We start from the raw sequence: 9853 nt of genomic DNA, 5'->3' as shown, positions 1-9853 counted from the left end.
TTGTCCAGGCTGGTCTCAAACTCCTGACCTCAGGTGATCCACCCACCTCGGCCTCCCAAAGTGCTGGAATTACAGACGTGAGCCATCACACCCAGCCTCTATGTTTAATTTTTAAAGGAACTGCCATACTGCTTTCAACATTAAAGTATATACTTTTTTTTTTTTTTTTTCCTGAGACAGAGTCTCACTCTGTCACCCAGGCTGGACTGCAGTAGCATGATCTCGGCTCACTGCAACCTCTGCCTCCCAGGTTCAAGTGATTCTTGTGCCTCAGCCTCCTGAGTAGCTAGCTGGGATTACAGGTGCACACCAACCATGCCTAGCTAATTTTTTTTTTTTTTTTTGAGACGGAGTTTGCTCTTTCGCCCAGGCAGGAGTGAAGTGACACAATCTTGGCTTACTGTAACCTCTGCCTCCCAGGTTTAAGTGATTCTTCTGCCTCAGCCTCCTGAGTAGCTGGGATTATAGGCGCTTGCCACCATGCCTGGCTAAGTTTTGTATTTTTAGTACAGATGGGGTCTTGCCATGTTGGCCAGGCTGGTCTCAAACTCCTGATGTCCAGTGATCCACCCACCTCAGCCTCCCAAAGTGCTAGGATTACAGGCGTGAGCCACTGTGCTCAGCCACCCGGCTAATGTTTTTGTATTTTTAGTAGAGATGGGGTTTCACCATGCTGGCCAGGCTGGTCTCTTAACTCCTGACCTCAAGTGATCCACCTGCCTTGGCCTCCCAATGCGCTGGGATTACAGGCATGAGCCACTACGCCCAGCCTAAAGTACATACTTTTAACTCACTTTATACTACCACAGTTGGAGGCATTTATGAATGGGAAAGAAGTACCTGAGGCTGGGTAATTTTGTTTATTTGATTTTGTTTTTGAGATAGGGTCTCGCTCTGTCACCCAGGCTGGAGTGCGGTGGATCCACCACAGCTCACTGCAGCCTCAGCTTTCTGGGCTCAAGCGATCCTCCTGCTTCAGCCTCCTGAGTAGCTGGGACTATAGGCATGCACCACAAAGTCCAGCTAATTTCTATTTTTTTTCTTTTTGTAGAGATAGGTTTCACCATGTTGCCCAGGCTGGTCATGAACTCCTTGGCTCAAGTGATCTGCTCGCCTCGGCTTCCCAAAAGTGCTGGGGCTACAGTCGTGAGCCACCGCACCTGGCCAAGACTGAGTACTTTATAAAGAGAGTTTATTTTGGCTCACAGTTCTGCAGGCTGTACAGGAAGTGTGGAATTAACATCAGCTTCTGGTGAAAGCTTCAGGAAGGTTACAATCATGGTGGAAGGTGAAGGGAAGCAGTGTATCAAATGGCAAGAGAGAGAGTAAAAGGTGGGGAGGGGTCCTAGACTTTTAAACAACCAGATCTAGTATAAACTGAGTGAGAACTCAATTATCACCAAGGGTGCTAAAGCATTCACGAGGCATCTTCCCCATGATCCAATCACCTCCCACCAGGCCCCACCTCCAACACTGGAAATCATATTTTTCATATCTCTTTTTGTTGTTGTTTTTGTTTTGTTTGAGATGGAGTCTTGCTCTGTCACCCAGGCTGAATTGCAGTGGTGCGATCTTGGCTCACTGCAACCTCCACCTTCTGGGTTCAAGCAATTCTCCTGTCTCAGCCTCTCGAGTAGCTGGAACTACAGGCACATGCCACCACGCCCGGCTAATTTTTGTATTTTTAGTAGAGACAGGATTTTACCATATTGGTCAGGCTGTTCTCGAACTCCTGACCTCAGGTGATCCACCCGCCTCAGCCTCTCAAAGTGCTGGGATTATAGGCATGAGCCACCACACCCAGTGGTTCTTGATGGTTTTTTTGAGATGGAGTGTTGCTCTGTTGCCCAAGCTGGAGTGCAATGGTGCAATCTCAGCTCACTGCAAACTCTGTCTCCCAGATTCAAGTGATTCTCGTGCCTCAGCCTCCCAAGTAGCTGGGATTACAGGCGCCTGCCACCAAGCCCAGCTAATTTTTGTATTTTTAGTAGAGATGGGGTTTCACCATGTTGGCAAGGCTGGTCTTGAATTCTTGACCTTAAGTGATCTGCTCGCCTCAGCCTCCCAAAGTGCTGAGATTACAGGCATGAGCCACTGCACCCGGCCCCGGGAATCATATTTCAACATGAGACATAAAAGGAATAAACATCCAAACCATATACATTTGATTGCAGAAAAGAAATAGTGTGCAAAAATGACTGAGAAACAGGAGGGCCTATTGCGTTTTGGGGAATCAGATGTTCTCTACGAGGAAGCTAATAACTGGAGAATATGTAGGAGTTTGCCAAGTGAAGCAGGTGGGGAAGGGCATTCTGGCAGGGGGAACAGCAAGTGCAAAGGCCTAGAGGTAGGAAAATGGTACAATTGTTAAAGAAACTGCAAGCAGTCAGGGTGGCTTGCTGAGATGAAGATGGGCATTGTATGCCTAAGATCTCAGAAGCACAGACAACAAAAACAAAGATAGACAAACAGGACTTAAACCAAAAAGCTTCTGTATAGCAAAAGAAATAATCAAGATAATGAACAGACAACACACACAACGAAAGAAAATATTTGTGGGCCGGGCACAGTAGCTCACGCTTGTAATCCCAGCACTTTGGGAGGCCAAGGTGGGCAGATCACCTGAGGTCAGGAGTTCAAGACCAGCCTGGCCAACATGGTGAAACCCCGTCTCTACTAAAAATATAAAAATTAGCTGGGTGTGGTGGCGTGTGCCTGTAATCCCAGCTATTTGGGAGGCTGAGGCAGGAGAGTCGCTTGAACCCTGGAGATGGATGTTTCAGTGGGCCAAGATTGCACCCCTGCACTCCAGCCTGGTCAACAGAGCGAAACTCTGTCTCAAAAAAAAAAAAATTCAAGACCAGCCTGGCCAACATGGTGAAACCCTGTCTCTACTAAAAATACAAAATATTAGCCAGGCATGGTGGCATGTCCCTGTGGTTCCAGCTACTTGGGAGGCTGAGGCACAAGAATGGCTTGAACCGAGATTGCGGTGAGCCGAGATTGCGCCAATGCTCTCCAGTCTGGGTCACAGAGTGAGACTTTGTCTCAAAAAAAAAAAAAAAGAAAAAGAAAAATAGCCATTGCGTGTTCTCATTCCTAAGTGAGTGCTAAAAAAGGTGTACACATGGACATAGAAAGTAGAATGATAGATATTGGAGATTTGGAAGGATGAGGGGGTGTTAGGGGGTGGATGATGAGAAATTACTTAAGAGATACAATGTATATTATTTGGATGACAGATACCCTAAAAGCCCTGACTTGACCACTTCTCATGTAACATAATTGAATTTCTACCCCATATATATATACAAATGTCCAACAAGTATACGAAAAAAGACATATATATATATGTCTTTATATATATATATATACACACACACACACACACACATATGTCTTTATATATCTATGTTTTTATATATATATAAAAATGGGCACTGGCCTGAGATGACATGAAGCAGGTGACAAGTGGGAGTATACAATGCAAATTATTTTTTGTTTTGTTTTTGTTTGATTTATTTTTTTTTTGAGACTGAGCCTCATTCTGTCAGCCAGGCTGGAGTACAGTGGCACGATCTCCGCTCACTGCAACCTCCACCTCCTGGGTTGGAGTGATTCTAGTGCCTCAGCCTCCTGAGCAGCTGGGATTACAGGGGTCTGCCACCATGCCCGGCTAATTTTTGTATTTTTTTTTAGTATAGGCGGGGTTTCATCATGTTGGCCAGGCTGGTCTCAAACTCCTGGCCTAAGTGATCTGCCCACCTCAGCCTCCCAAAGTGCTGGGATTACAGGTGCGAGGCACCACGCTCTGCCATTTTTGTTTTTATTGAAATGAAAGGAAGCAAATTACACTTGGAAGAGGGCCAAGTTGGCAACTTGAGAGATCCAAATGCCGCAAACTGTTAAACAACATAATGGTTTAATGTTTGAACTCATTCAGCACTAAAATTCTTGACTAAGCAGCTACAGTGTTTCAAGCACCATGGCAGGCACCGGGGACTAAGTGATTAACCACAAAAATCTCTGGCTGACAGTAACAAGCATGTATTTCACCCCTTCCAGGTCTGCAGGGTGGCTCTGCTTCAAGGCTGAGATCTGCCTGTCCACATGTCTCATTCGGGGACCAGCAGCTCCCAGAGACAAACTGGGCGAACACATTTAACCTTTGCTGGCATAACATCTGCTACAATTCCACTGGCCAAAGCATGACACATGTCCAAGCCCAACCTCAATGGGGCAGGGAAATATACCTCACTTGCTCTGGTGTGAAGTTTGGAAACGCCATTGTATTTGTTTCCTAGGCTGTGGTAACAGGAACCACAAACTGGGTGGCTTAAGACAACAGAAATCTGGCTGGGCATGATGGTGCACATCTGTAGTCCCAGCTACTCCGAGGCTGAGGCAGGAGGATCCCTTGAGTCCAGGAGTTCAAGGTTGCAGTGAGCTATGATCGCACCACTGCACTCCAGCCTGCGCAATAGAGTGAGAGTCCATCTCTAGAAAATAATAATTTTTTGAAGTTTTGGATTTTGGAGCCTTTTGAATTTTGGATTCTTGGATTAGGGGTGCTCAACCTGTATTTCATAAATTTTTTGTGTTGCTGTCAAAGCTATGTAATTATCCTTTCCGATAGATATACATTTTTTTTTTTTTTTTGAGACGGAGTCTCACTTTGTCACCCAGGCCAGAGTGCAGTATGCAGTGGCACAGTCTCAGCTCACTGCAACCTCTACCTCCTGGGTTCAAGCAATTCTCCTGCCTCAGCCTCCCGAGTAGCTGGGATTATAGGCGCCTGCCACCACACCTATTTAATTTTTGTGTTTTTAGTAGAGACGGGGTTTCACCATGTTGGTCAGGCTGGTCTCGAACTCCTGACCTCAGATGATCCACCCACCTCAGCCTTTCAATGTGCTGGGATTACAGGTGTGAGCCACCGTGCCTGGCTTTTTTTTTTTTTTTTTCCTGAGATGGAGTCTTGCTCTGTCACCCAGGCTGGGCTCCAGTGACACGATCTTGGCTCACTGCAACCTCCGCCTTCCGGGTTCAAGCAATTCTCCTGCCTCAGCCTCCCAAGTAGCTGGGATTACAAACGTGCGCCACCACACCCAGCTAATTTTTGTATTTTTAGTAGAAACGAGGTTTCACCATGTTGGCCAGGCTGGTCTTCAACTCCTTACCTCAAGTAATCTACCCGCCTCAGCCTCCCAAAGTGCTGGGATTACAGGCATGAGCCACCACGGCCAGCCTATTTTATTTTAAAATGTAAATCTTTTTAAAATATATATATATTTTATTATACTTTAAGTTCTAGGGTACATGTGCACAACGTGCAGGTTTGTTACATATGTATGCATGTGCCATGTTGGTGTGCTGCACCCATTAACTCATCATTTACATTAGGTATATCTCCTAATGCTATCCCTCCTCCCTCCCCCCACCCCACAACAGGCCCTGGTGTGTGATGTTCCCCTTCCTGTGTCCAAGTGTTCTCATTGTTCAATTCCCACCTATGAGTGAGAACATGTGGTGTTTGGTTTTTTGTCCTTGCAATAGTTTCCTGAGAATGATGGTTTCCAGCTTCATCCATGTCCCTACAAAGGACATGAACTCATCATTTTTTATGGCTGCATAGTATTCCATGGTGTATATGTGCCACATTTTCTTAATCCAGTCTATCATTGATGGGCATTTGGGTTGGTTCCAAGTCTTTGCTACTGTGAATAGTGCCGCAATAAACATACGTGTGCATGTGTCTTTATAGCAGCATGACTTATAATCCTTTGGGTATATACCCAGTAATGGGATGGCTGGGTCAAATGGTATTTCTAGTTCGAGATCCCTGAGGAATCGCCACACTGACTTCCACAATGGTTGAACTAGTTTACAGTCCCACCAACAGTGTAAAAGTGTTCCTCTTTCTTCACATCCTCTCCAGCACCTGTTGTTTCCTGACTTTTTAATGATCGCCATTCTAACTGGTGTGAGATGGCATCTCATTGTGGGTTTGATTTGCATTTCTCTGATGGCCATTGATGATAAGCATTTTTTCATGTGTCTGTTGGCTGCATAAATGTCTTCTTTTGAGAATTGTCTGTTCATATCCTTCGCCCATTTGTTGATGGGGTTGTTTTTTTCTTGTAAATTTGTTTGAGTTCTTTGTAGATTCTGGATATTAGCCCTTTGTCAGATGAGTAGGTTGCAAAAATTTTCTCCCATTCTGTAGGTTGCCTGTTCACTCTGATGGTAGTTTCTTTTGCTGTGCAGAAGCTCTTTAGTTTAATTAGATCCCATAAAATGTAAATCATTATAAATGAATAGTCTCATGACTTTAACTGTTTTTCTTTCCAATTCTTGGTTCTCTGCCCTTCTTCCCCACACCTGTTTCTTCCCTAATACTTCCTGTCTCAGGGAATCATAGCTCCGTTTCTGTTATGGGCTGAACTGTGTCCCTTTGAAAATTTACGTGATGAAGCCCTAAGCCTCAGTACCTCAGGATGTAATGTTATTTGAAGACAGGGTCTTCAGAGAGAGAATCAAGTTAAAATGAAGTCCTTAAGGGGGGGCCCCAATCCAATATGACTAATGTTCTTGTAAAAAGAGAAAATTTGGGCCAGGTGTGGTGACTCATGCTCGTAATCCCAGCACTTTGGGAGGTCAAGGCAGGAGGACTGCTTGAGTCCAGCAGTTGTAGGCAAGCCTGGGCAACATAGCAAGACCCCACCTTTACAAAAAAAAATTAGCCAGGTGTGGTGGCACATGCCTGTAGTCCCGGCTACTAGGGAGACAGAAGAGGGAGGTTCACTTGAGCCTAGCAGGCTGAGACTGCAGTGAGCCATGATCACGCCACTGCACTCCAGCAACAAAGTGAGACCTTGTCTCAAAAAAAAAAAAAAGAGAGAGAGAGACGAAAAAATTTGGACACAGACACACACCAAGGGACGACAATATACAGAGACATAGGGAGACTATGGTCATCTACAAGCCAAGGAGAGAGGTCTGGAATAGATTCTTCTTTCAAACCTCTCAGAAGGGCCAAGTGTGGTGGCTCACACCTGTAATCCTATCACTTTGGGAGGCAGAGGTGGGCAGATTGCTTGAGCTCAGGAGTTCGAGACCAGCCTGAACAACATGGCGAAACCCTGTCTCTACAAAAAAATACAAAAATTAGCCAGGTGTGGTGGTGCATGCCCATGGTCCCAGCTACTCAGAAGGCTGAGGCGGGACGATCACTTGAGCCTGGGAGGCAGAAGTTGCAGTGAGTTGAGATCGCACCACTGCACTCCAGCCTGGCAACAGACTGAGACCCTGTCTCAAACAAACAAAGAAACAAACAAAAAATCCTCAGAAGGAACCAACCTTGCTTACTTATGAAGGTAGATGCCACCACTATCATCCTAGAAAACTGGGAAACAGGTAGGTGGAATTACTTCTTCATGGTAACATGCGAAAGATCTGGGACCAAATCCAAGCAGTCCATGATTCAAACACCACACTGCGTTGCATGTAAGTGATTTTTTTGGTGAATAGTACTATTGAAGTTTCCCCCACCATCCTCACATTCATTAACTCATACATAGCAGTTACTAGCTTTAAACTCGACATCCTCCAGGAACCTCACCCCCAGACTAGGTGCCCGGACTTCTCATCCCCGTTGGAATGATTCCTTCCAAGTAGCCTCCCTGTCTTTCATGAGAGAGGGAAGCTGCCAGTCTCCTTGGGAACTCGATCCTCAAACCTAACTCTGCCTGGCACAGAGTAGGCATTTAATGAATACTGAAGGAACAAAAATGTACAGTGTTTGCTTTTCCTTGAGTGAAAACTCTGTAATAATATCTTTTGTCCACTTTTCCTTTGTGCTAACAACTTTTTTATTTTTATTTTTTGAGATGGACTCATTAGGTCGCCCAGGCTGGAGTGCAGTGGTGTAATCTCGGCTCGCTGCAACATTCATCTCCCAGGTTCAAGTGATTCTCATGCCTCAGCCTCCTGGTAACTGGGTAACTGGGATTACAGGTGTGCACCACCACACCTGGCTAATTTTGTAATTTTAGTAGAGATGGAGTTTTGTCATGTTGGCCAGGCTGGTCTCGAACTCCTGACTTCAGGTGATCTGCCCACCTCAGCTTCTCAAAGTGCTGGGATTACAGGCATGAGCCACAACTTTTTGTTTCTTTTCTTTCTTTTTTTTTTTTTTTTGACGGAGTCTCGCTCTGTTGCCCACGCTGGAGTGCAGTGATGCGATCTCAGCTCACTGCAAGCTCCGCCTCCCGGGTTCACGCCATTCTCCTGCCTCAGCCTCCCGAGTAGCTGGGACTACAGGAGCCCACCACCACACCCGGCTAATTTTTTGTATTTTTAGTAGAGACGGGGTTTTACCGTGTTAGGCAGGATGGTCTTGATCTCATGACCTTGTGATCCACCCTCCTTGGCCTCCCAAAGTGCTGGGATTACAGGCATGAGCCACCACACCCAGACACAACTTTTTCTTAATCTAATTTTTTTGCAGGAGACGAATGTTGGCAAATTTCCAAGTCAGAACTAGAAATCCCAATGCAGCAAGGCCTATGAGGCACACAAGGTGGCGATGGAGGACATAGCATCTTTCAGAGCTCCCCGCTGCTGATCTTTTCAAATGAGAAAGGCATTTAATGCTGCTTCATCTTTTGGCTTTTCATCAATGTGGAGGCTCGTCCTTTAGTTTTAGCAATTCAGTGGTGCTCCAAGGAGAATTTCCCCCTCCTCGTTTTCAAATATCTCTTTCATCTGATTTCTTTTCCCTGTTACCGCATAGATCCACCCATGAGCCAAAATAATCTTCTTTGAAATAAAAATATGAACAGGGCCTACCAGAACACTTGGAAAAAAGATTTTGAGTAGGTGTGTGTGTTTCCTCTTTGAGACTGTAATTAGTAAGATGGAAATAATCAATCTCCCCCATAGGTTCTGTGTGTGTGTGTGTGTGTGTGTGTGTGTGTGTGTGTGTGTGTATTTTTTCCTCGGTGTTTTGAAAGGCCTTAAAAATTAACATGGCTGCCTCATCTAAAACCACTTTTAAGCTCGAATAAAGTTTATCAAGGACCACTTATCTTCACACCACACTCACATATTTTTGGATCCAGGAAGGATTACAAAGTCATTTTAGACAGTCAGCTGGTATAGAAAAGCCAGCAGAAGGGAGAGATATTGCAAAATCCCAGAGGGGCCCCAGCTTGAGCCAGGGCTAGCGAGTATCACGTCAGCAGCTGGGGCAGGAGGGAGATGATCTCCATCAACAAGCCTACTGCTCCCTCTTGGGGAGATGCCTCCTAGGAGTAACTGAGGTCCAACCTGGTCATAGCTATTCTTCCTATTTTCCTCATATTTCTTCTCTGCTTCTAACTTAGGGTTGCCCAGCCAACAGTTTCCCTTGCTCCTTTTCCCATCCTGATCCCCCATTCTTGAATAGAAGAGTAGAAATGACGATTCCAAAGAAAGGAAGTCATAAGCCATAAATCTTTCCTTCCTATAAATGAATGTCTTGTGTGTGTACATGCGTGTTGTCAAGACTAGATACAGATTCTCTGCCTCGTAGCTTCCAACCTAAAGTTCTTTTGACCAGGCATTTTCTTTGTCTTGCTGATCCGTTCTAGAAATCCCTACTAAATGGTCTTCTTTCCGGAGGGGGTTCTATAAATATTAATTCATCAGCTGCCTCATCATAGTGCAGTGGCAGCCATGCAGTCCTATGACTAATTAATTACTGTTGCTAAAATATTAAATGACTATTCATTATGCAGTCTAAAGACTTTAAGCCCTAGATCTGTGCTGTTTTCATCACTTAGGTTGAAGGACAAGAGTTCCTGGGCACCTT

The sequence above is a fragment of the Symphalangus syndactylus genome, chromosome 13 (genome assembly GCF_028878055.3).
Source record: "Symphalangus syndactylus isolate Jambi chromosome 13, NHGRI_mSymSyn1-v2.1_pri, whole genome shotgun sequence".
Taxonomy (NCBI): domain Eukaryota; kingdom Metazoa; phylum Chordata; class Mammalia; order Primates; family Hylobatidae; genus Symphalangus; species Symphalangus syndactylus.
The sequence above is the reverse complement of the archived record's forward strand: the minus strand, read 5'-3'. Positions refer to the sequence as shown.